The 27,035-nt window shown below is 44.4% G+C and overlaps 2 pseudogenes; one reads left to right on the top strand and one right to left on the bottom strand.

The window, feature by feature from the left end:
• Nucleotides 1-972: 972 nt before the first annotated feature.
• Nucleotides 973-26,154, bottom strand: LOC136525933 (3-ketoacyl-CoA synthase 6-like; annotated as a pseudogene).
• On the top strand, nucleotides 3,241-4,237 carry LOC136528247 (uncharacterized; annotated as a pseudogene).
• Nucleotides 26,155-27,035: the final 881 nt, after the last annotated feature.

The following is a 27,035-nucleotide window of genomic DNA, read 5'->3' on the forward strand; positions in this document are numbered from 1 at the left end:
TGGATCAGCGATGCCGGAGGTCACCCCCAGATCTAGCCAATCCAAGCACGTAGTGTCTTCCCTCAGCTTGTACACCATGTCGAGCGATGTTAACGAGTCCACCCAAACAAGGAGCCCTTTGACGGAGCGACGTCTGTGCTGTTAGATCCCGAGCCACGAGTCGGTGCGGCGTTCCCACGACCGCAAGCAGCGGCATGGAGGAGATCCATGGCCGTGCAGCCCGCCTCGACCTGGCTGCAGGCCTCCGCATCGCTTAGCCTTGCGCCACGCTCGCCTCGCTAGTGCCTGTCTGAGCGCCGTGGCTAGCACCCTTGGTCGCTGCCTCACCACGCCCGCGTCCGGCCCGTCTGCCAAAAATGTGCCGGCCAGAAACGTGTCTCCGTCCGCCGGCCCGGTGGAGCTGGATCCGGGGCAGGGCTCGCCAGATCCGGAGCTAGAGGACGCGGATCCGGTGCCCTATTGGTCTTCTTGCTCACCGTCGGCCGTCCTTGTCGCCGAAAATTGAAACGTCATCATGAGGAGAGAAGGGGAGGAGGTGGAGGATGCTGTAGGGTAGCCTTGTTAGGCGCCACAGCAGGCTGCCGCCACAGCTATCCAGAGAGCGGTGGCGGCGGCCAGGGAGGAGGAGCGGTGGTGGGGTTTGGCGGTGGCGTCTGGGTCGCCACACGAGTGGGGGTCGGGGGTCTGCGTATGTTTTCTGAAAATAGTCACATGTTACTGTTGTTAATTTTCACATATCCGCAACGTATTGATACATATAAGTTGTTGGGTGCAGAAGTATTTGCTTATGGGCCTGATTCCAAGTTTACAGCAGGTTTTGTTGTTTGTAACAAACCTGCTTTTTATGCATACATGATACATCATTATGGTAACTTTGTGGATGTAATATCATGGTATGTGTTACATGCATGTCCATTATCTCTGCTACGTGTGGATGGAACAGCATGTTAGCTGTTGCATATCCACCATTTATTATGGTATGCTTTTTGCGTATCCGGGAATATGCAATGGATAACGATCAATGCAGTCAGCCATGGTCCATGTGCATCGTGGACAGGTCGAATGCACTCCCATACTGCACTGTTGCACTTAAACCCAGAGCCAAACCCAATCATCCACCCTTGATTGCCCTTGCACATGCAGCCCTTAGCCTCAACATATGCCAGTTCATACAAAATTGAGCTGCTAGATGTGTTACCAAATCGATGCAGCATCATCCTTGATGGCTCAATCTTCTCGTCCGATAGGCTGAAGTTGCGTTGGACACCATCAATTACTGCACGCCTGGCTGCATGAATGCACACGTGATGGAATACAGAGAGGAAGTCAGGGATATATAGCTTGACCCGCCCATTGAGAAGTTTCCTTGCGGCGAAGGATGCTGCAAACAAAAGCTTTTAAGAGGGCGGGAGTACAAGAGGCGCAATGGACGTGATGTTGGCTTTGACAGTTCTTGCAGCGACGCCCACCAGTTCAGTAGAGAGATTAACACCAGTAAATCCCTTTATTAGATGATCTCCACCAACGGTCAATTGGACCCTTGGATGCGTGCCCTGATCAGGGGGCGCCCAACCAGTTCCATGGTTGGTGGGCTCCCGTCACACAGCGCCATAAAAAGGGAGGTGGGAGCCAGGGGCACAAGGTATGAGGTTCACCTGAGCCACCAGACGCCTTCACCTACAGTCCCTAAACCCTAGCCGATCTAGAGAGGGGCGTTGCCAGTGACGGGAAGCTCCGCCACCGGCCACCGCCGCCACCGCGACAGCGCCTTCACCGCCGGGCCTCACCGCGCCACCGTCAAGCAACCCCATGGCCAGCTCGTCTTCTCCGAAGGCGGTTGATGTTTTGCACCTCCTCAATCTCTCTCTCTCTCTCACTCTATCTGTTAATCCCATACCAGTACATGTTCTAGGACTCGCTATTTATTCTAAATGTAAGTACACATGCTAGATCTATGGCTAGTTGATCCTGTAATATTCTATCAATGGTATCAGACGCCTAACAAGGCGTAGATCTAGCTTATCGGGGTAGAAAACCGAGTAGCAGCAATTAGAAGGAGGTGAGAGATCCGATTCGGATCTAAGCAGAGTGTTCAACGAACCCTAAACCCAAATCGGGTGAAGAAAAGGAGTAAGAAAGGGTCTCGATTTGAAAAGGAACTTAAACCCTAACCCTAACCCGCATAGATAACTCGGGGAAGAAGAACAGTAGCCAAACCCTAACCCTAACTCAACCCTAACCCTAAATCGGACAAGTTCCGAGAAGAAGAGAAAGAAAATCCAATCAGAGTGAAGAAGGCGAAAGGGGGAAGGGCTTGGGAGATGACTTACCTTGCTGCTACACCATGCTGCCGCTTCACCGACGTGCGAGAAGAAGGCCGAGCCATTGCTCGTCAGGTGCGTGCGAGCTCTGGCCATGGGCGCCGCCGCTAGGCCGCTCGACTGGTGGCGCGCTCACCCACTTGGGGAGCGCGTGCAATGGCGATGGCGCCATCATCTCTCTACGCTCTCGCTCACTCGTTCAGTGCTGCTGGGGCAGAGAGAGAAGGGGGAGAGAGAAGTGGCTAGGGTTTTGGGGGGAGAGGCACCGCGCGCTGTTTTGTTCCACCGAGGAGCGCGCTCGACCATCGATCTGAGATGGACGATGCAGAGCGAGCGGGCCGAGTTTTGGCCTAGGCGGGCGCGAGCGGTAGGCCGCTTTCCCGGCCTAGGCCTAGGTTGCGGCCTGGGAGGGAGCTGCGGGCGCGCGCGCAAGGTAGGTTGGGCCGTTTTGCTGCTTGGGCCGAGTAAACAGTGATGCTTTGAGCCCTTTTTCATTTTCTAAATTCTAGAGAATTTATTCTTTTCCTGGTATTTGATTAATGGCTCAAATAAAATTAGTAAAGAGAATTTTCCTGTAGGTAAAATTCACCAATTAAGTATGAGTTTTCCGCTGCAATGATCAGTTTATCCTCTGATTAATTTTTGAACAAACGGGAAAATTTTAATTGGAGGAGTAGTCATATTTGCTTAAGTTAAATTATCATATTATTATTTTTCTGACCAACGTTGATGATAACAATATTATAATGTTTATTCATAAGTTTTCCATGTATTAATTCTATTTCTGCTCAACGGTGATATAGAATTAGTGTATAAGAATGTTGTATATTTTAATTTTGACCAACGTTAAATTAAAGCATGCAATTATGATGACATATTTTCTAACTATCTCTGACGTTGTTTTTCAGGACTCAACCCAATGGCTTTTATCTCGCACATACCGCCTCTTGAAGGGGTCAACTACAAGGTATGGCGAGAGAAGTATGAACTAGCACTTGCTGCTGTCTGAAAATGACCTAGCGCTTACCTCCCCATGTCCGACTGAGCCAGTGGACCCGATGAGGGAAGATAGTGAGACTGATGCTGATTTCACTGCTCGGCAGCGAGATCATGGAGAAGTGCGGATGAAGTATGATCTCGAACGTAAGAAATGGGACATTTCAAACCGCAAGTGCTTGATGGTGGCTAAGTCCACAATTTCAGATGCAATAAGAGGGTCTATCCCAGATTGTGATACCGCCGCAAAGTATCTTAAGAAGGTGGAGAGTCAGTTCACTGGCTCTTCAAAGGCTTATGCCAGTACCTTGATAAAGAAATTATTCAATGAGAAATACTCTGTTGGAGGTATAAAAGAACATATATTGAAGATGAGCAACACGACATCGAAGCTTAAGCCAATGGATTTGGGGCTCAAAGATGAGTTCCTGATTCATTTGGTTTTTGCTTCCTTGCCGAAAGAGTATGAAACTTTTGTTGTTAACTTACAACATGCAGCCTGATAAGTGGGACATTGAGAAGCTCATTGCAATGTGTGTGCAAGAGGAGGAGAGGCTTAAAAGCTCATAGGGTGATTCTACAAACCTTGTGAAGAACAATAAAAGGAATAATTTTAATGCCCAACCTCATGGGAAAGCCCCTCAGATTGATCACCAACAGAAGAACAACAATGTACAAGTTGACAAGGATCAGTGCAAATGGTGCAAGAAGCGTGGACATTACCAGAAGGACTGTCCAGAGTTCTTGAAGAACCTTTTGAAGAAAGGTGAGGATATTATTACATTCATAGATGAGTCCTTGTATTTAAGTTATTCAAAATCTTCTTGGTGGATTGACTCAGATGCAACTATTCATGTTACAAATTCATTACAGGGATTCCATACGAGGAGGACCCTGCAAAGAGGAGAAAGAAGAATTAAAGTAGCAAATGGAGTTAAAGTTGAAGTTGAAGCCATTGGAGATCTCTCTCTAGAATTAGTTGATGGTTTTGTACTTAAGCTTTCAGATGTTCTATATGTACCCTCTTTGCGAAGAAACTTAATAGGTGTTTCATGTTTAGATGATGATGGATATGATTGCCATTTTGGTAATGGCAAATGTTAGATTGTTTATAATAATAAATGTGTTGGTCTTGCCTTCCAACAAGACAAGCTTTATTTGTTATCACTTTCTGAGAATGTGAATGATGTAAGTATTGAGAATGAGAATGCCTCTTCGTCTATGAATGCAAGTAATAAGCGGAAGAGACTTCATGTTGTATCATCAAAATTATGGCACTGTCGTTTAGACCATATTTCGAAGGGGAGAATAGAGCGATTGATTAAGAAATCAATTCTTCCACCTTTAGAATTTTTAGATTTAGAGCAATGCATTGATTGCATAAAAGGAAAGTACGTTAAGAAAATAAAGAAAGATGCCAAACGAAGCACAGGAATTTTAGAAATAGTTTACACAGACATCTGTGGTCCTTTTCCTGTGAAGAATGTGGATGGTTATGATTCATTTATAACATTCACAGATAACTATTCTTGTTTTGGCTATATTTATCCAGTTAAGGAAAGATCGGAAGCATTGGATAAATTTAAGATATTCAAGGCTGAAGTAGAAAATCAGCACAACTTAAAGATTAAAGTAGTAAGGTCCGATCGTGGGGGAGAGTACTACAGTCGACACACCCCATATGGCCAAGTTCCTGGACCCTTTGCAAGGTTCTTACAGGAAAATGGCATAGTAGCCCAGTATTCTACACCGAGGCGAGTCTCAGCAGAATGGAGTAGCTAAAAGATGCAACCGTACCTTAATGGATATGGTGAGAAGCATGATAAGTTACTCTACCTTACTGATAAGTTTATGAATGGAGGCAGTTAAAAACCGCCATTCATATTCTTAATCGAGTGCCAAGCAAGTCGGTGCCCAAAACGTCGTATGAGTTGTGGATAGGAAATGAACCCTCACTTAACTATTTACGTGTGTGGGGTTGTCCAGCTGAGGCAAAAGTTTTTAACCCAAACATAGGGAAGCTAGACTTCCAGATAGTCAGTTGCCATTTCATTGGCTATCTAGAAAAGTCAAAAGGTTATCGCTTCTATTGTCCTAACAGACAAATGAAGTTTGTAGAAACAAGATATGATGTCTTCTTGGAGGATGATATGATCAAGGGGAGCATGGTAGCGTGAGAAATTAGTTTTGAAGAGAAGCGGGTATATGTTCTGACTCCTATGGTTCAGGAGCCATTCTTCACGCTACATGTTGTTGCTGTACCAATAGTGCAAGACACTGTAGTAACAGCACCTGTTGTTAGTTCTCCTATGACAACAATGAATGAACATGAGGAACCTATCCTTTAGGATCCCCTAGAACCAGTTGTCACACATGAGGGGGAGCAACAACAGCCTCATATAGAACAAGCGTCATCTAATGAGGCCCCTGAAAGGTCTCAAAGAGTCAGGAGATCAGCCATTCCTAATGACTACGAAGTTTATGAATGTGAGAAATTTTAAATGGAGGGTGATCCTACCTCATTTGAAGAAGCCATGAGAAGCGCTCAATCATCCAAGTGGCTTGAAGCCATGGAAGATGAAATGAAATCAATGAAAACCAACGGTGTTTGGGACTTAGAAACAATTCCTAAAGGAGTCAAGACAGTAGGCTGTAAATGGGTTTACAAAACTAAACATGACTCCAAAGGGAATATAGAAAGGTTTAAAGCGCTGACTTGTGGCGAAAGGTTTCACGCAAAGAGAAGGCATTAGATTACAATGAGATATTTTCTCTAGTCTTATGTAAGGATTCTTTTAGAATCATAATGGCACTTGTGGCACATTATGATTTAGAATTACATCAGATAGATGTAAAGACGACGTTCCTAAACGGGGATCTGGAGGAAAATGTTTACATGGCACAACCAAAAGATTTTGTTGTGGAAGGAAAAGAACGTATAGGATGCCGCTTGAAGAAATCCATTTACGGATTAAAACAAGCTTCAAGACAGTGGTATTTGAAGTTTGATAGTACAATAAGAAAGTTTGGGTTTCTAGAAAATATAGAGGACAATTGCGTTTATGCATAGTTCAAGAATGCGAAATACATTTTCCTAATCTTGTATGTGGATGACATCTTGCTCGCTAGCAGTGATGTTTATCAACTACTAGAAACAAAGAAGTTCTTGTCCTTGAAGTTTCATATGATGGATCTCGGTGAAGCTTCATTCGTCCTAGGAATAGAAATTCACCGAGATAGAGAAAAGGGGTTTTAGGATTATCATAAAAGGCATACTTAGAAAAGGTTCTAAAGAAATACAGTATGTAAAATTGTAAGTCTTCACCTGCTCCCATAGTCAAGGGCGACAGATATGGGGAATTTCAATATCCTAGGAACCAATATGAGATCGATCAAATGAAAGCGGTTCCATATAGTTCAGCTTGTCGAAAGTTTACAGTATGCTCAAGTGTGTACTCGTCCTGACTTAGCATTTGTTACTGAGTTACTTGGCAGATATCAGATAATCCAGGAATAGAACACTAGAAATTAGTAAAGAAAGTTTTGCGTTACTTGCAAGGTACGAAGGGTCTCATGCTAACGTACAGAAGATCTGATTCCCTGCACATAGATGGGTATATTAGATTCTGATTATGTGAGAGATGATAGAAAATAAATGTCAGGATATATATTCACTCTCGCAGGACGAACTATATCATGGAAAAGCTCAAAGCAAACTATCACTACATCAGTCCACAATGTATGCTGAATTTGTAGCATGTTATGAGGCCACAGGGCAGGTGAATTGGCTGAAGAAATTCATGCTCGGGTTGAAAGTGGTAGACGACATACATAAGCCACTTAAGTTATACTGCGATAATAATCCAGCAGTATGTTATGCTCACAACAATAAGCCAAGTGGTGCTGCCAAACACATTAACATAAAGTATGATGTTGTGAAATATAAAGTCCGGGATCATATAATTAGTCTTGAGCATATAAGAACGGAAAAGATGCTCGTGGATCCGCTTACAAAAGGCTTACCACCCAGCAGTGTTCAGAGAACACTTAGCCGGCATGGGTTTAAGGGAAAGTCTATGATTCCTAGAAAATAAGGGCCTAGTTGAGAATCTATTTCAAAATAGAGAGGTGCATTGTAGCTGTTTAATCTAATGGCAACTGACCAGTGACGATGAGACACGCTCTATGCACTGGTCTATGATGGAATGGAAACAAGATAAAGTAGGTAAGTTGAGTTTAAGTCATAAGGTGAGATAAAGGAGGAGAATGTTAGATGATCTCCACCAGTTAGCCCAATGACCAATTAGGCCCTTAGATCCGTGTCCTGATCTTGGGCGCCCAACCATTCCATGGTTGGTGGACCCCATCGCACAGCGCCATAAAAATGGAGGTGGGGGTCGGGGCACAAGGCACGAGGTTCACCTGAGCCTGCCAGACACCCCACCTACACTACGCCAGATTTGCACATCACTGCCAGCCTCATCACTGCCGGTTATGAGCTTGAAAATGAAAAAATGATTGGGGCTGGGCTAAAACCGGCAGTGAAGGATCACATCACTGTCGGTTTGTGGCTTGAACCGGCAATGTTTTGGCGGGCACTCATCACTGCTGGTTTAAACCAAGAGCCAACAGTGATTAGGCACTATCACTGTCGGTTCTAGCCAAGAGCCGATGGTGATAAGCCTACAACACAAAAAGGCTGTAGCCGTCCTCTTCTTCCTCCCCTCTTCCATCCCGAGAACAGAGGCGCGCTTTTGGGCCCTTCCCTCCATTGTTGCGGCTGCTCTTCACCATGAAGCTAGTGCTTGGATTTTGAAGAATGGCTTGATCTTTTTGCTTTAAGGTTAGTAACAAACATCCACTCCTTTGATTTTGTTGCTTAATTAGCTTCGTTTTGATGGCTACATTGCTTGATTCTCATTCTAGTTCTTTCTCCATTCTAGAGAGCACTTTTGCAATTGGACATTTGTGCAAGGCTCAAATTGTGGTGAATCCATCATCCAAAAGGTTGGTGTCTATGAACATATTTAAATTCCTAGCTAATTATTCCATGGTGGTCAAGATCATCATTGTTAGTATGTGATGCTATATTTAGTTCTTAGAAGTAGAGTAGAATAGTTGTTCTTCAATATTGTGCAATAATTGTTTTTACTATGATTTTCAATTTACAGGGCCAGGGGCTACCAATTTCAATTTTTCAATAATTAGTGTACAATAATGTTTTCCAAAAATGGTACTTTCGAGCTACAATTGTTGTTCATGAAGCTCGATTTCTTATTAATTCTTTGTAATTACTGTATCAGTATTTTTTTGTGCGGAGATAGGATCGAGAGTGGATGCATCTAGTCCCGGACGGACAAGCGGTACATGCATGGCGTCAGCTAGTTTATCACTGATGCCAAAGCCCATGCTGGGAATGGGAACCCTGTCTTCTGCCCATGCAAAGATTGCAAGAATCATAGGAACTTTCATCAAATTGAGTCTATACGATCACACTTGATTACCAGGGGGTTCATGCCAAACTATACGATACTGGACTATGCATGGCGAGGTTGGTGTGAATGTTCTGTGGGAAAACGATGATGATGTGGACATGCCTGACGTAGCCATCCACGATGCTGACGAGGAACCTAGTGTCAACATGGAACCTATGGCCCACAGTTAATAATGTGTTTAGGAACACGCTAGCTGACGACACCGAGGATAACGATGGCATTTCTCAGCTGCTACGTAATGTAGAGACCGGATGTCTTAGTGAAAGACAGCTGAGAAAGCTAGAGAAAATGAGACAAGATGGCAAAACACCATTGTATAGGAATTATCCAATAAGCAAACTGGAAGCCAACATCATGCTGTTAGAGTTCAAATCGACAAACGGATTGAGCGATAAAGGCTTCGATCAGTTGTTAGCTATAGTAAGGAAAATGCTCCTAGAAAAAATGAGTTGCCAGAAAAGACATACTTGGCCAAGCAAATGATCTGCCCCATCGGCCTTGAGGTTGAAAAAATCCACACGTGTTCCAATGATTGCATATTGTACCATGGAGAAAAATACAAAGACTTGGACAAGTGCCCCAAGTGTGAAACTCCACGGTATAAGGAAGGGCCGTCAGATGAGGGTACCAAGACCAGAGGAGGTCCCATAAAGATCGTTTGGTATTTCCCTATAGCTCCACGGGTGCATAGGCTATTTGCATGTGCAAAGTCAGCCAAGCTGTTGCGCTGGCATGGCGAAGAGCATAAGAAAGATACAATGATGAGGCACCCCGCCGATGGGTATGACTGGAGGACTGTCAATACTATGTTCTATAAGGACATCGATGGAGAGGTAAGGCACCTTTGGTTTGCTTTGAGCACAGATGGGATGAATCCTTTCGACCAGGTTAGAAGCAATCATAGCACCTAGCCACTGACGCTCTATATATACAACCTTCCACCTTGGGTCTGTATGAAGCGGTCGTACATCCAGATGCCACTGCTGATCCAAGGGCCAAGACAGCCTGGGAATGGACATCGATGTGTTTCTGGAACCAGTGATCGATGAACTAGTGGAGATGTTTGAAAAGGGTGTGCCGGATGTTTGGGACGAGTACAAAAAGGAACATGTCACGATCAAGGGAGTACTTATCGCTACAATCACTGACCTACTAGGTCGAGGTTCGTTGTCCGGATAGAAGAAAAAAGGCTATATTGGATGTGTCGAGTGCTTGGACGACACCGATGCAGTAAATCTGCCAAATAACTCAAAGATAGTTTATATGGGACACCGTAGGTTCCTACCTAATGATCACCCTTACCGCAGGAACAGAAAAGATTTCAATGGTACTATTGAGAAATGCTTAGCTCTAAAATATCGAAGATGGGTCTGCGATACTTCGAGAACTCAACAAACTAGAGGTTGTCCTTGGGAAGGGGGACAATGCTAGTAGCAGCGCCTGATGGGAGCAGTTTGGAAGATAAAATTAGTTTTCTGGAAACTACCTTACTGGCCATTTTTGAGTGTACGCCACTGTCTTGATCCCATGCACATCACTAAAAACGTGTGCGCTAACACTCTTAACACCTTGATGGACACCAGGGGGGACATCAAAGGATTCACTAGCCACACATCTGGACATGCAACACTTGGGAATCAGGAAGGAGCTGCATCCTGTGGAGCTAGAGAATGGCCAGTTCGAACTTCTGGTTTCGTCATGGACATTAAAGAAGGAAGAAAAGCGTGCGCTTATTTCTTTCTTCAATGAACTCAAAGTCCCGACGGGCTACTGTGCGAACCCAAAGAGGCTAGTGAACATGAGAGAACCCAAGTTCAACTATGGCCCTATGAAGGCCCATGACTGTCATGTCATTATGACTCAGCTTCTCCCTGTTGCCCTACATGGTATCCTCCCCCCAAAGGTCCGCGCCCCAATCATAAAGCTTTGCTCGTTCTTCAATGCGATCTCAAAAAAGGTCATTGATGTGTCCACGCTAGAGCAGCTGCAGCAGGACATAGCTGAAACTCTCGTTAGGCTTGAGATGCATTTCCCGCCGACTTACTTTGATATCTCATTGCATCTGCTCATTCATCTTGTTGACCAAATTAGAGCCCTTGGCCTAATGTACCTGCATCAGATGTTCCTTTTCGAAAGATTGATGAAAGTTTTCAGGAGATATGTTAGGAACAGATTCAGGCTAGAAGGGGGCATGGTTGAAGGATGGTCAACGGAGGAGGCCATTGAGTTCTGCACATATTATCTGGACATCAAAAGGGTTGGAGTTCTAGAATCTCGTCATGAGGGAAGACTACGTGGCAAAGGAATGGTCGGGGAGAAATCTGTTATAGTAGACGACTTTGTTTCTTTCAGACAGGCACAGTTCGCTGTTCTCCAGCAAGCCGAGGGTGTGATGCCATACATTGACGAGCACAGGCAATCACTACAAACTTTGTATCCGAGCAAGTCACAGGCTTGGCTGGATAAAAAACATAAGGAGGAATTTGTCAGTTGGTTGCGACGTCGCTTGCTTGGAATAAAGTTGGGTAATCAACTAGATGCCTTAGCCAAGGGACCTTCGAGTACATATCTTAAGTACCAAGGGTATGAGATCAATGGATTCACATTTTACACAAAAAACAAGATGGAAAGAGCACATACCAAAATTGTGGTGTTCGTTTTGATGCTCATGACGAAAACGGCAACGTGCAGGCGACATACTATGGTTTCATAGAGGAGATATGGGAGCTAGCCTACGGTCCGTTGAAGGCAGCTCTTTTTTGCAACCAGTGAGTTCGGCTCAAGGAAATCAACACTGACAGCGAAGGGTTTACTACCGTTGATCTCACTAAGACCGCATACAGAGACGACCCGTTCGTCCTTGCAAGAGATGTTATGCAAGTCTTCTATGCAAGGGACAACAAGACAAAAGGAAGGCTAAAAGTAGTCCTAGAAGGGAAAAGGAAGATTGTCGGTGTCGATGGAGTATGGACGAAGAAGACTAAGGGGCTATCAGGAAATGCCTGCATTCGGGGCGAACGTACTCCTACCTATCCTTCAAGAGGGTGACAAACCTGCTTACATATGAATTGATCACAATGAGGCCCTCATTGTTGATGCACCTAAAGATAGTTAGATTATTGTTAACTATGTAATCATTATGCAGACGTTGTATCAGTAATTCGCACTGAATATTTAATTTATATTTTGTGCGCATCTCTACAATTTAATTATTGACTATGTAATCAAATATTAAGATGATGTTCACAAACACTATTATTTGATAATTATAGACCATTAATTCATTATCATAGAATTAAATAATCAAGACACAAATTTTTGTGTTATTTTAGAATATAAACTAACTGCATTATTTCTATTAATAAATAAATAAAGAAAAGTAAACTAAGTGAACTCCCTATTCTAGCTCAGCGGTTAAGGCCGCGCACTCTGTACTCTGAGACCCGCGCTCGAATCCTAGGCGGGCCAAACTTTTTTATATTTTTTACAAAAGGTTGCGATGACAGGCTCCAAACCGACACTGTTTTTTTATATTTTTTTACCTAAAGTTGGCCGCAGGGCCCTTCACAGCCGGTTTTGGGTTCAAAACCGGCAGTGATATCTTCTATCACAGTCGGTTGCTCAAACCAACACAGAAGGCCCAATTCACTGTCAGTTTTTAAACTAAAACCGACCGTGATGTGTAGATGCTCCTCACATGCCAACAGTGCTCCGATGACCACAACCGTTGGAACACTGCTAGGAGCTAGCCCCTATAAAATGGCCCTCGGCTAGGAGCTAGCCTCTCCATGCATGTTGGTTTCAGCCATGCCTTATCAGCCATGATACAATGTTTTCCTCTCACAACAAACCACATATATCATTATGCATCGTAGTCCACCAAAATGGTGCCCACATGAGGTACTAGAAGAATGCTACTGAAGATAGAGCAACACCGAAGATTGGGGATGCCACAAGGTTCACAGAGCCATCCGCTGTGGTGCGCTCTGGACTGTATGTCTAGAGAGACCTGGTGTGCTTTGGGCAATTTCCCATCCTGGAGCGGCATTGGTTCATCGGTGCGGTGCCGAGCTGAATCCGATGTGCTCTGGACTGTACCGAGAAAAAGGCCATGTACAGCAGAGGCATGGATTCATCGATGCCACCTTGTCATCTCCAACCGGTATAGCTCATAGACCACCTCGGTGCTATTGTTTGACACTAGTTGGTGCTAGAAGAATGCTACTGAGGCGGTTAAATTATAATGTGTTGATACACATTGATGGTAACATTGACTTGTATGCAAATAGGTCTTTGTTATCGTATATGGAATTTTAGTGTAAGGTCTTTGTTATCGTATATGTAACTTATTTCTAATTTTTTTGTAATTTTTTTATGTATTTCATTACTATCTAAATAAATATATCGTTGTTGTTAAAACTTTTCCACTGTAGTATCTAAATAAATATATCATTTACTTATATGCACATTCACTGCCGGTTCTATTTAGAAACCGGCAGTGATAGTCACCTTCACTGTTGGTTCTATTTAAAAACTGGTAGTGATATACACCTTCACTATCGGTTCTATTTAAAAACCGGCAGTGATGTCCATGCCCCCCTATATAAAACAAACTGCCGGCCACATACATCGATCCCACCCACCCACGAACTCTCTCAGTCTCATTTCTCACGTTTCACTCTCACTTCTCAAGACATCCACTCTCTCTCTCTCTACGTGATTTGGTCATGGCTCCTGCATTTTTCAATGGTATTGATATGTTGTCTTCTCTAATATTCTATCTATATTCATTTGATCTATATTTATATTCATGTTTCTTTGCATTCTACATTTATATATATTCTTATTCCTTGCATTCGACCTATATTTAATTATGTTGCCACATTTTACTTGGAAGAATTTTTTGTGCATATATTTTAAGTTCATATTTTTTTTGTATTTTATCGATCAGGTGGTATGAACAACGAACCTCCCCCACCACAAGAACCAGGTTTCCACCCTGGCGATGAGCCATTCGCTCCTAACGTGGCCATTCCACGGTTCCCTGTTCCAGCTATTGTATGAAATATTTTCCAACATCTTTTGTTTTTTGATGCTAACAAATCACTGTAATTAGTTTAATATCATTGTTGCTTGCATATATATGTCGCAGACTATATCCCCAATAGATTGGCTGCGAACAGCACTTAGCTGGTTCTTTATCTCGGACATCATCGAGAACACGACATCTAATGCAAGTGGTCGGCTATGGACGTGTGAACTTAGTTTTTTCATCCATGTGAGGGTTCAAATCATCGGAACCATATCCACGGGACCGGAATACCGAGCTTGGACATGATAAGCGCCCAATTAACTACCGTGCGCATTTGTTTAGAGGCACTTTGACGTATTTGCTATGATGTGCCTGATTTCTCGCACTTCAAGGCACTTGCTTTGAATGCTGGTGATATCCCCGTCCCGCAAGCAAGCGAATGGTTTGCGAGCTACAACCATGCAGATGCGGTAAAATGGTCACTTATACCTGAGTCGTGGTTATTTGTTGTTTAATATTGTAATAACATTCTCTATTTTTTTCTTTTTCTCCATATGCAGATAGCGCTACAGGACCTTACCTATGCTGCATGTGGCTTGTGGGCCGTTCTAGACCAAGCTACGGAGCAACTCGGGTACGATTGGGAGTTCTGCAATGGAAACCTCGGCCAGCTCACTACAGAAGGACGCCAGTACTGGATAAGGATTACTAACAGGGGCAGTGGTCGTTCAGTAGGTTACATCTATGGCCGACCATTCTTTCAGTATTGTGAGGCACGAGAGAGTGCACTCATACGGGCATTGGACTTCATCGATACAAGCGGATACATAATCTGTGACATCAATTACCATATATGGCTATAGAAGCATGTTAGTGTGCGTGGCCCGATCGATCCCGGCAGTGATTCTGATGGTAATTAATGTTTATTTAGTAGGTTTTCAAGGTCGTAGTTTAATTGGATTCTAATTTTAATATGTACGGCTTTGTGTGTTTAATTATTGTCATGCATGTAATTCGTGTAACATTTGTTGGGCAACTAGAAATATACATTCCGATGTCATATTTATCTCAAAAAATTCTCAGGCTTGCATGTGCCATGTGTGAAGTAAACACCAAGTTTGGGATTTTCCAGAGATGGTTTGCTACTTTCTAAGGTTTAATTAAATTTTCGCGCGATGAGACCGTTTAATTATAAGTTAAACTGAGTCTACCCACGAAAAGATCCGGAATGGTGCCAAACTTTTACACAGTCTCTAATAGGCCCTAGGGATAAGAATTTGTGGGGGTGGATGAAAAAATCTATTGGGTCCAAGATGAAATTCACCCTCTTTTGTCTCATTGGGCACAGAGAAAAATATAATAAATAAAAAATGATCAGAAAAACCTAAGATCCTGTCTGGGGTCTTAATTTGGGTGTACAAGCTTGCCAAAAAAATTTGAAGCCATTTCGAAATAGGTAGTGTATACATGCTTCACGGAGGTACATGTGCCCTTTCATCGAACCATGACCATACACATAGGTTATCAAGGTTTCTGTGGTTCATATGCATTCCGGTGTCGTATTGGTCTCAAACTTTTTCTCAGGCTTGCACGTGCCACGTGTGAAGGAAACACCAAGTTTTGGATTTTCCGGAGATGGTTTGCTACTTTCTGAGGTTTAATTGAATTTCCATGCGACGAGACCGTTTAATTATAGGTTGAACTAAGTCTACCCACGAAAAAATCTAGAATGGTGCCAAACTTTTACACAGGCTCTAATATTCCCTAGGGATAAGAATTTTGTGGAGGTGGATGAAAAAATCTATTGGGTCCAAGATGAAATTCACCCTCTTTTGTCTCATTGGGCACAAAGAAAAATATAATAAATAAAAAATGATCAGAAAAACCTAAGATCCTGTATGGGGTCTTAATTTTGGTGTACAAGCTTGCCAAAAAAATTTCAAGCCATTTCGAAATAGGCGGTGTATACATGCTTCACGGAGGTACATGTGCCCTTTCATCGAACCATGGCCATACAAATAGGTTATCAAGGTTTCTGTGGTTTATATGCATTCCGGTGTCGTATTGGTCTCAAACTTTTTCTCAAGCTTGCACGTGCCACATGTGAAGGAAACACCAAGTTTTAGATTTTCCGGAGATGGTTTGCTACTTTCTGAGGTTTAATTGAATTTCCGTGCGACGAGACCGTTTAATTATAGGTTGAACTGAGTCTACCCATGAAAAAATCCTGAATGGTGCCAAACTTTTACACAGGCTCTAATGTGCTCTAGGGATAAGAATTTTGTGGGGGTGGATGAAAAAATCTATTGGGTCCAAGACGAAATTCACCCTCTTTTGTCTTATTGGGCACAGAGAAAAATATAATAAATTAAAAAATGATCATAAAAACCTAAGATCCTGTGTGGGGTCTTAATTTGGGTGTACAAGCTTGCCAAAAAAATTTCATGCCATTTCGACATAGGTGGTGTATACATGCTTCACGGAGGTACATGTGCCCTTTCATCGAACCATGACTATACACATAGGTTATCAAGGTTTCTGTGGTTCATATGTATTCCAGTGTCGTATTAGTCTCAAACTTTTTCTCAGGCTTGCACGTGCCATGTGTGAAGGAAACACCAAGTTTTGGATTTTCCGAAGATGGTTTGCTACTTTCTGAGGTTTAATTGAATTTCCACGTGACGAGACCGTTTAATTATAGGTTGAACTGAGTCTACCCACGAAAAGATCCAGAATGGTGCCAAACTTTTACACAGGCTCTAATGTGCCCTAGGGATAAGAATTTTATGCAGGTGGAATGAAAAAATCTATTGGGTCCAAGATGAAATTCACCCTCTTTTGTCTCATTGGGCACAGAGAAAAATATAATAAATAAAAAAATGATCATAAAAACCTAAGATCCTGTGTGGGGTCTTAATTTGGGTGTACAAGCATGCCAAAAAAATTTCAAGCCATTTTGACATAGAAATACATATGCTTCTATTTATTCAGTATGTAAAATAATTTTTTTAATATATATAAACATCACTGTCGGTTTCAATAAACCGACAGTGATGGGAAAAAACCGACAGTGATGCTTGTTATCACTGTCGGTTGATTTTGAATACCAGTAGTGATACATAAAAAATTAAAAAATATTTGTGCCAGCCCTCGGGTTTGAGCTCGGGTCTCGGACTACAGAGTTCAGACACTTAACCGCTACGATAGTATAGGATGTGTGTCTGGTTTATTTATTTTGTCTTTTGACCTTTACACCGCTTAATAAATAATAAAATTATATCCAAAAAATTGGGGTGCCCGGGATTCGAACACGGGTATCGGGGGCTAAGTTGCAGGGTCTTAACCGTTGTGCCAGTAGGAGGTATTCGAAAGGAGATGAAAATATAATTTACTTATGCTGTAACCGCTACACTGAAATCACTGCCGGTTTAAAGAATGGCCCGGCAGTGATGTACCCCCATCACTGCAAGAACACAGACATGCTGCAACACGGTATTTCTCAGCACCAAGGTGAAGATGATCAAATAAAGGATTCGACGACACGGTTTTTTGAGCACCAGTAAATTGTTACATTGTCCTAAGACATAGATTAATCACTAGTGCTACTAATTATTGCCGGTGCTGCCTACGTCGTCGTCCCCCCGCCGCCGGTGCTCCTCTTCGTGCTTCTTTCGCTCAACCCTGCACCGGCGCTGTTCCACATCCATCGCGTGACGCCGCTCGGTCTCCTCCTCCTGGCGGTGGCGGTGCTCCTCCTCCTCCTGGCGGTGGCGCTCCTCCTCCTCGCGGCGGCGCTCCTCCTCCTTGGAGATCTCGACGACGCGCTTCAGGATGCAGTCGTCGGTCTCCTTCTATGTGATGGCGCAGAGGTGCTGGTCCTCCTCCTCCTTCCGAGCCATCTCCAACGAGTTGAAGACGACCTCCTCCACCAGAAGAGGTTCTGGTTCCTCCTCCGATGCGGTCTCACGGTCCGGATCGTCCTCGAGGTTCACCTTGAGGTCCGATTCGGATGACGGCGTCAGTGGAGGCGTCGGGGGGCGACGTGAGGACGACGGGTTCAGCATCACCCATGTTTGTCTTCAAGCAGCGAGGCATTGTGGCAGCGGGTGGTCGTCGAGGGCCGGAGCGAGGTGTGCGTGGGAAGGGTGTGCTTCGCTTTCTTGACGCGCGGTGGTGCAATGGCGGCCGACTGTGTGAATGGTGGCCTGGCTTATATAGGCGTGTCTATGGGTGGAACTGATCACTGGTGCCATAACTCCCACCCCTCGGAAGACTGGAGCGCGCCTGCGTTGGGAACGCCATTGAACCGCCATTGCACATGCGTTGGGAAGACGGAGCGCGCGCGCCTGCGTTTGGGAACCGGCGCGAGCAGCGTGGCCGGGGAGTAAACGCGGCGTCTCTTCGTGGGGAACTGAAGGGCCGCGACCAATCCAAGGATGGCGTCTCTTCGTGGGGACTCCTCGGTAAATAGCGGCTCTTCAATCTTCATGGGAACCGCGCGACCAGTGTGGCCAGGGAGTTGAAGGGCCTACGCGCAAAGCAGGGACAGATAATCACTCAAAGGAATAAATTCCTTCAAACTCTCTGAAATCAGGTAATAACTCAATGGTTTGTCCGCTGCTCTAGAACTTGTAGGCTTCAGTTCGAATCAGGGATGCAACACAATTTTTTTGCATTTTCTTTCAATTTATATTCCTGCATCACTGCCGGTTTAAAGAATGGCCCAGCAGTGATGTACCCATAACACTGTCAGTTCCTCGTTAGAACCGGCAGTGATGGGGGTACATCACTGCCGGTTCTAGTTAGAACCGGCAGTGATGAGATCTGGTATAAAAGGCCGTCGCGGGTTGAAATTATCCAAATTTCAACCTCGCACCAACCGTTCCCCGCGCTCCTCTTCTTCGACGCCTGACTGCCCGTGCACCGCCCCACATCGGAGCATCCAGTCCACCGCCCCCCGCGCCGCCATTCCTAGCCCCGCGCTCCTCTTCTTCGACGCCGAGGCCCGTGCACCGCCCCATGCCGGAGCAACCGTCCACCGCTCTCCGCGCCGCCGTTCCTAGCCCCGCGCTCCTCTTCTTCGACGCCGACTGCTCGTGCACCGCCCCACGCCGGAGCACTCCCCACGCCATCCACCGCCCGACGCCGGAGCACCGCCGAGGCCTTCAGGAGCACCCGCGGACAGCTGCTTTACCACCCACATGGTGAGTGCGTGGCTCACTGCCCGCTAAGTGTTAGATGAAATGCCAGCTAAGTGTTCTGTTTGTGTAAGAGTTAGATAAGAATTTCTGGCTGATTTGTCCCACAACTGCTTACTTGAATCAGTAGAGGCTTTTCATTTACCAAGTACTACAACTTATTGTTTGATATGATAATTTACTTGCCATAATTTATGTTACTGCTACTTTATTGCAATGCTAGCATACAGTTTGATCATGAATGTCTAGTCTGTAGTGCCACTGATGCTCAATGTTTTTGGATGTGAGGATGGAGTATATATATTTTAGACCTATAGAACTAATTTTTTTAAAATAGTTTTAAAGATGAAGAATGTATGCAACTCTAATATTTTGATAGGGTCCTACTTTATTTGACTGGTCATGTTGGTTAATTACAATGACTTGCCTATTTCCTTTCTATTGTAGATGTTTTGCTTTGACCTTTCATCTAATATTTTCTTATATATACTACAATAAATTATTTATTTCTTGTATAAGTTTTAGTATATTTTAAAAATAATGCTATTTTCAGAGACCTGTTGTCATAGTCCTAGACCGCCAAATTACACTATAGCAATATTTGATTGTTTGGGGATTCAATCTTAGGGGGAATGTATAGCATGCTTAAAAAAGCATCTATAGATGTTTGTTCTAGAAAAAAAAAGTTAAAAACAACTTTTAAAATTGGCTCGGCAGCAGCAGCAGAGTATGATTACTAAACCACATTGATCTCTGAATAATAAACAGTCCAATTATTGAGGTAATTTTTTATCATGTCAAGGATAAAGAACATTAAATAGAATTAGTTTGGCCATATAACTTGAATAATAACTCTTGTTCAGTGAGTTACCATTACCACTTACCGCGTGCCTAATTTACTTAAATGTATAGGCAACCATGGCATGGTATGTAGTGCATGTTGGTCACATGCCTGGGATTTATCGAACCTGGGAAGATTGCTATGCTCAAGTCAATCGCTACCCTAGTAATTTGCACAAAAAATACAACACAGAAGCTGAAGCTTTGAGGGCCTACTATAGTCATCCGGCCTACCTTGCAAACCATGGGCAACCGGCCTACTATGGTCCAATGAATGCAAACCATGGCCATCCGCTGGCACTGGATATCTAAGAGAAGCCACCCGCCGGAGGTGTGAAGATTAGGAGAATTGCTCATTGGTCTTGGAAAGATGTCATGCTTTTATTTATGGCTATGGTCATCACTTTTCTTATTTGGAAGTTGATGTAGGCTTAGTTTCATAGAAGAGTAGGTGGACTTTGTTGTATGTGGTCAATCAAACAATGAATTTGTTCTAGGTGAACATATGCTATTATTTGACTTTGTTGTATGTGGACTTATTATTAGACTTTGTATTAAACATATTATATATATATATGAACATATGCTATTAGTAGTTGTCCGTGGCCAAAACTAACCACGATCGTGTCATAGCCATGACTCATCGTCGCCTATTACCCCGTCGCCGAAGAACTGATCGGCAACAAGAAGCGGTAGATATCGCTGGGATGGGAGAGCCGCATGATCCGATAAACGGTGACTGGTGTCAATCAGGTCAGTGAGAATGAGCAGCCATGGACCCCGTCCGGCCTGCTCGATCTGGGTCAAAATGACCAAGATGGCCAGGTAACTTTGGTATCATGTCACTATGTAGCCACACACGCTAATCAATTGAGAGGGTCATAGCTTACTTGGTGTCTCTAGCAGGAGCATCCACCGGCCTGAGGAGCCAGAGGGTTCGGGTAGCAGGAAGGCCAGATCCAAGCGAGGCGTGTCAAAGGTTCCTGTTGGTAGGAATGCACACTGGCACATTACTGAGTTCGATGAATTCGGGGATCCACTCTCACCGCCTATAGCTTTGACCAAATACAAGACCATCCTCGGGTTACTTGTTAGGGACTTCATCCCGATTAAGTATAGGAAGTGGATTGGGAAAGATGATGACCGGTGGAGGGTTCCCGAAAGCGAGAAGGATTACATATGGGATGTCAAGATCCTAGAGTATTTCACTTTCCCTAGCCGAGTATGACAGGGAGTTAGTCAAGAAAAAAGCAAAAGAAATCATGGGAACATGCTTCAAGAATTTCAAGGGGACATTGTACAAGAATTTTGTCCTCCAAAATAAAGAGCCAGATTTCGATGGTGGACAGTTTAGCAAGCAGAAGGACTTCTGGCAGGCTTTCAAGGAATACAGGTTATCCGAGGACTACTTAGAACTGAGCAGGAAGAATAAGGAGAATTCGCAGAAAGCGACGAATCCTCATCACCTCGACTCTCGTGGCTATGCCAAAAAGATACCAGAATTTGAAGCAGAACTTCAAAAGATGGATCGCCTTGCTGAGGAAGGCGTTCAGGTTGAGACCGCCGATTGGGAGCCCAGATCGGTAATATACTGTATGAGGAGGAATGTACGGCACGCCGAGGATGGGAGCTTTAGCTCCTCAAATGTACCCATGAGCCAACTCATCCAGAGGATCTCCCTAGGTAACTGAGGAGGTGAGGCAAGGGACTCGCACTTCTAATAGGGAGAAAGACATGCTCACCCTAAGCACTCGGAACCAAGGAGCACCCTGGTCGCACTAGAGGAACCTGGTGTTGTTCCTTAGAAACTAGCATTCCCCCAAGAATCTAACACTTACCGGAGCCGCTCGAGGGGTAGAGAGGAACATGAGGCAGAGTATTTGAGGAGACTAAAAGAGATGGAAGACAGAATGGAAGCTACGGATTGAGGCGACCGTTGAAGCACGAGTTGAGCAAACTTTACTGTCCAAGGGGTCAGCAGTACCACAAAACCCTACTCCTACTGCCTTTAGCCCACAGTTTAGGAGTCGCAGCAGCTGTGGATCGACCCTGCTCAGACGAAGAAGAGGTGAATGTGCCTCATCCGGTGGATGACATCACCTGAACCCGTCAATGTCAGGTTGTACATTCGTCAAGAATGGACAAAGGACAAGGTGGCGCTCGGCCAGGCCTGGCCTATGGGAGACGGGACAATTAATGGCCGCCCAATTCCACTGGGGTACGCTCGCGTCACCATTGACAGAATACTTGATAAGAAGTATAACAAGATACCCATTGAGTAGCCCGTAGCGGAAGACACGCCGAAACTTGGTCATAACAAGGGCTCTCAAGTGGCCTGGCGCAAGTGCTTCATTAAGCTTGACCACCAATTGTCCTCTGATGATGAGGATGACTACGAGTCTTCGCCCACCTACGATGATAACTCACCATCTCCCAACAGAGATCACTCCCCTCCTCATCCGGAGCCATCACCCCCGAGAAGATAGAGGTCTCCTTCTATTCCTCCTCGTCTGACTCCATCTTCATCAGCCCCAAGAAAAGAGACTCCTCCTCCTCCTCCTCCTCCTCCTCCTCGTCCAACTCCATCTTCATCAACGCCGGGAAAATAGAATTCTCGTCATCATCCTCCTCCTCCACCACCTCAGCCCAAAACAAGATCAAGGATATCCTCGCAGTCGCAGAAAAGGTCCTTGGATTCGGTCGCTAATGCTCCCAAAGTGGACCAATAGAAAAGAAAAAGGCCGTTCATTGGCAGCGTTACCTCCTTGATGGAAGAAAAATTTACAGCACACGTCAAGAAGGAAGATTGTATTAGTTTCTTCAATCTCTGTGCCTCACTGCCTTCGTTTATGTTGAAGTCTGAATTTGAAAGGCAAACACAAAATAAATACGCTACAACAAGAGACGAAGAAATACACAATAAAGATTTAAGGAACATACAGAAGTACGTCGAAGACAACCCAGGATTAACCATGGAAGAGGCCACGACCATCTATTATGATGTACAAGGGACGACAACACCAGCAATGAAGTATGTAAGGGGCAATTTTTTGGTTCACGATCATGAGTATAAAAATCTGACAACATATATGCGCCATTTACATGAATATTACATGGCTCAAGCAACAGAGACGGACAACTTTGGTTTTGAGGTTATTATCTATTCGCCACATGTTTTCAATTATCCTGAAGAAGAGAAGTTCAATGTCGAGTGGGAGTGCTTGTTCCAGCTATACCAGAAACGCGATCTTGATGTTCAACTGTTGACGCTGTGGACTATGTAAGTACCCTACACACACGATATTACAATTAACTACTCTCTCGATACACAAATTGTTAACTTTTGAGCACTTCCCATGATTTTATGTAGGTGTATAGCAAAATTTTGCATTCTAAAAAGCAAATGGGATTACATAGGCTTCTTGGACCCCATGCGAGTCAATGAGAGGACATGTCTAGGCCTCTATGGATGTGATGTGGAAGACCTAAAACAGAGATTGATTGTTGTTTTCGACGAATTCACGATGAAGAAGAAAACCCACATACTTCTAGCCTACAACTGCGAGTATGTGTTCTCGGCTTTTAATTTTATGCTTCTTTTTTCGTTAAGATTATTCGATAATTAGGATTATGTGATTGCAGCAACCATTTCGTCTTCATTTGTGTTAATCTTGCCAAAAATCTACTCGAGGTGTGGGACTCGAAGAAAAAACCATTTCATCATCTGGATGCACTGGTGTCAGTGCTGAATTAGTAAGCGATTCCTAATAACATATTATTTTCTAATCACACATACCCGCTTTCTAATGTTTCTCCTTTTAATGTTGCTCAGTGTCCGAAGAAGCCATATCGGTGGGAAGCCGGTCCCTATTCATGGTTGTCGAAATGGAGGGGAAGTACCTATCACAGCCGGCGGGAAACAATGAATGCGGGTTTTATGTAATGTGGGCAATGCTTCGCTACATCGGCGGGAAATCGGAAGAAGCCGATAAGTTGGTGTGTATAATCCCCATTTCATTTATGTCCGTTAATAATTCAACAAAATGATTTATTGTTCCTCTTTGGATATCATCTTTTTTGAACGACAGCGCAAGAAATTTAAGCACGAAAGGCTGCTAGAGATGGAGATCGTCGTACTACAACCGGAGCTGTCAAAATTCATCTTAGCCGAGGTATTGGAAAAAGATGGACTATTTTCTATTGCACAATCCGTGAAGTACAAGGACCAGTATGGCCCAGAGCAGCTCGCCAGATTATTGTAAGAAGTCTGAGAACATTTCTTTTTTGTTTTGAAGGATCGAGATCTAGATATAACATTTGAACTGTAACTGTAACATTTGTAATGTTTAATATTTATGGACCTATCGTCTACGTAGCGTATATAAAGCGAAACCCGATCCCACAAAAAAATATAAATTAAAATAAATTATAAAACAATAAAATGCGAATGGGCCATCATCGCCGGTTAGTAACAAACCGACAGTGTTGTCGTAACCATCACTGCCGGTTAGAGCCATGAACCAACAGTGTTGGACTGCTCAACACTGCCGGCTTGAGCCATGAACCGACAATATTATCTTGCTCGACACTGCCGGCTTGAGCCATGAACCAACAGTGTTGGACTGCTCAACACTGCCGGCTTGAGCCATGAACCGACAGTGTTCTCTTGCTCCGCACTGCCGGTTTGAGCCATGAACCGACAGTGTTGTCTTGATCAACACTGCCTACTTCAGCCATCAACCGACAGTGTTGGTTTGCTCAACGCTGCCGGCTTGGGTCAAGAACCGACAGTGTTATCTTGATCAACACTGCCGGCTTGAGCCATAATCCGACAGTGTTGGCTTGATCTACACTACCGGTTTGGGCAAGAACCGACACTCTTGAAGCAAATGTCACTGTCGGTGGGGACTACAAACCGGCAGTGTTATTCAACTAGACACTGTCGGGTGGAGCCACGAACCGACACTATTGTCTGTAGATCAGTGTCGGTTTTTAAGAACCGACAGTGATGTCAACCCCACATCACTGCTGGTATGCCACTGTCGGTTCAAAATCCGACAGTGAAGGGGGTTTTTGAACCGACAGTGATATCCAGATCTGGGGTAGTGCTACAGTCCCTAAACCCTTGATGATCTAGAGAGGGGCGTTGCCAGCGACGGGAAGCTCCGCCACCAGTCACCGCCGCCTCTACACCGCCGCCACCGCGACAGTGCCTTCACCGCCGGGCTTCACCGCGCCACCGTCAAGCAACCCCATGGCTAGCTCATCTTCTACGAAGGCAGTCGATGGTTTGCATCTCCTCAATCTCTCTCTCACTATCTGTTAATCCCGTACCAGTACATGTTCTAGGACTCGTTATTTATTTTAAAAGTAAGTACACATGCTAGATCTATAGCTAGTTGATCCTATAATATTCTATCAACCTTGTCATCTTCCTCTTTGCAGATGCATTGGTATGACTGGTCACTTGCAGCGGTGAGTGTACGCATGATGCACCTAAGTCGGAATCTGGCCATGCTTGGGGAAGTTGACAGCAGTACTGCAGCTCCGCCCATGCGAAAGAGGCAAAACGGAAGCAGCATAGCTCGCTCGTTTCCCGGGTAGGGATTGGCACTCAGGGTCTCCGTTGAAACAACTAAAGCATTTGCACCGAATGGCGCAGCTTGCAGGAGGTTTTTCACAAGCTCTACCGAGATTAGTCCTGCGCTGCACCCCATACTGGACTGGTGGATATGGTGGATGTCGCTGCGCATTTTGTACCGGTTTATAATCATGTGAGAGAAAGTTGGTGTTGGATTGAACTCGCTGCAGTTTGTGACGAGAATCGCCCTGTTCGTTTGGGCTTGTTTGACTTATAAATCGTATTTTTTCAACCTAACGAATAATACTTTTCTCTCACACCAAATCAGTCAATAGTACTTTTAGCCAAGCTTATCAGTCAAATAAGCCCAAACGACTTGCGATGCAATGCTTGTCTTCGAGAACAGTTCATCAATGGCCGAGAAAACAGCCATCTCTGCCTCCTCGCGGCCGTCCTCAAACTTGCTGTATTTGTACGGGTCAATGTAGTGGCCTACTACTGGCACGGCTGTTTCCTCACCAAGGCCTGAACGCTCGTAAAGACGTGTCAGGAAACGTACACTGCGTTCAGTCCAGTGGCTGACTTGTTGGACGTGCTCGACAAAGGCTGCGGCAGGAACACGGTGGGTATTTGGGGGACGGAAGCAAGCGTAGTCAATGAGATACACCGCCCGTGGGCGACGCATGACGAGTACGATCAGTGCTGTGCCCAAGAGGAGAACCCAATTGTGAGCACGTCCGTGTTCCTGACAGAACGAAGCAGAGTGCTGAGCTCAGGCCTTATTTAGTTTCAAAAAGTTTTCCCAAAAAGTGCTACAATATTCATCACATCGAATCTTGTAATACGTGCATGAAGCATTAAATGTAGACGAAAAAAACTAATTGCACAGTTTGGTTGGAAATCACGAGACGAACGTTTTGAGCCTAATTAGTCCATGATTGAATACTAATTGCCAAATAAAAACGAAAGTGCTACAGTAGCCAAATTCCCAAATTTCGCCCAACTAAACAAGGCCTCATCAGACCCTGGGATGGCAACGGGGCGGATTCGGATCGGGTGGAGTCTCTGTGCACCCAAACCCGAAACCCGAAATCGAAATCTAAAACCGCACCGAACACCGATTCGGGTGATAATCCGTCCCCAAAACCGAACCCGCGGATACCCGAAACCCGAATGGATACCCGAAACCCGCTTTGTATGACAGCATAGTAAGAGAAACAAGGACTTTCTATAAACATATGCTTGATATATATACACATATTCACATGTATAAACAAGAGGCAACAAATAATAAATATTTTCATGAGTCAACTTAAAATAAATTTAATAATATAAGTAAACAAGTTATTATTAGTATATTATAAAATATGAGTTTTAATTCCAAATGATTTATTTCGGATATCCATTGGATATCCATGGGTGAAAAACTAAACCCGAAATCGAACCCGATTGGTTTTGGTGCCCCGAACCCGAAAACCGTGGGTGAAAAATCATCCCCGAACTCGAACCTGTAAGACTTAAAACCCGCGGATATCCGACCCGAAACCGTCCCGTTGCCGTCCTTATTCAGAC

Source organism: Miscanthus floridulus, chromosome 19, assembly GCF_019320115.1.
Source record: "Miscanthus floridulus cultivar M001 chromosome 19, ASM1932011v1, whole genome shotgun sequence".
Classification (NCBI taxonomy): domain Eukaryota; kingdom Viridiplantae; phylum Streptophyta; class Magnoliopsida; order Poales; family Poaceae; genus Miscanthus; species Miscanthus floridulus.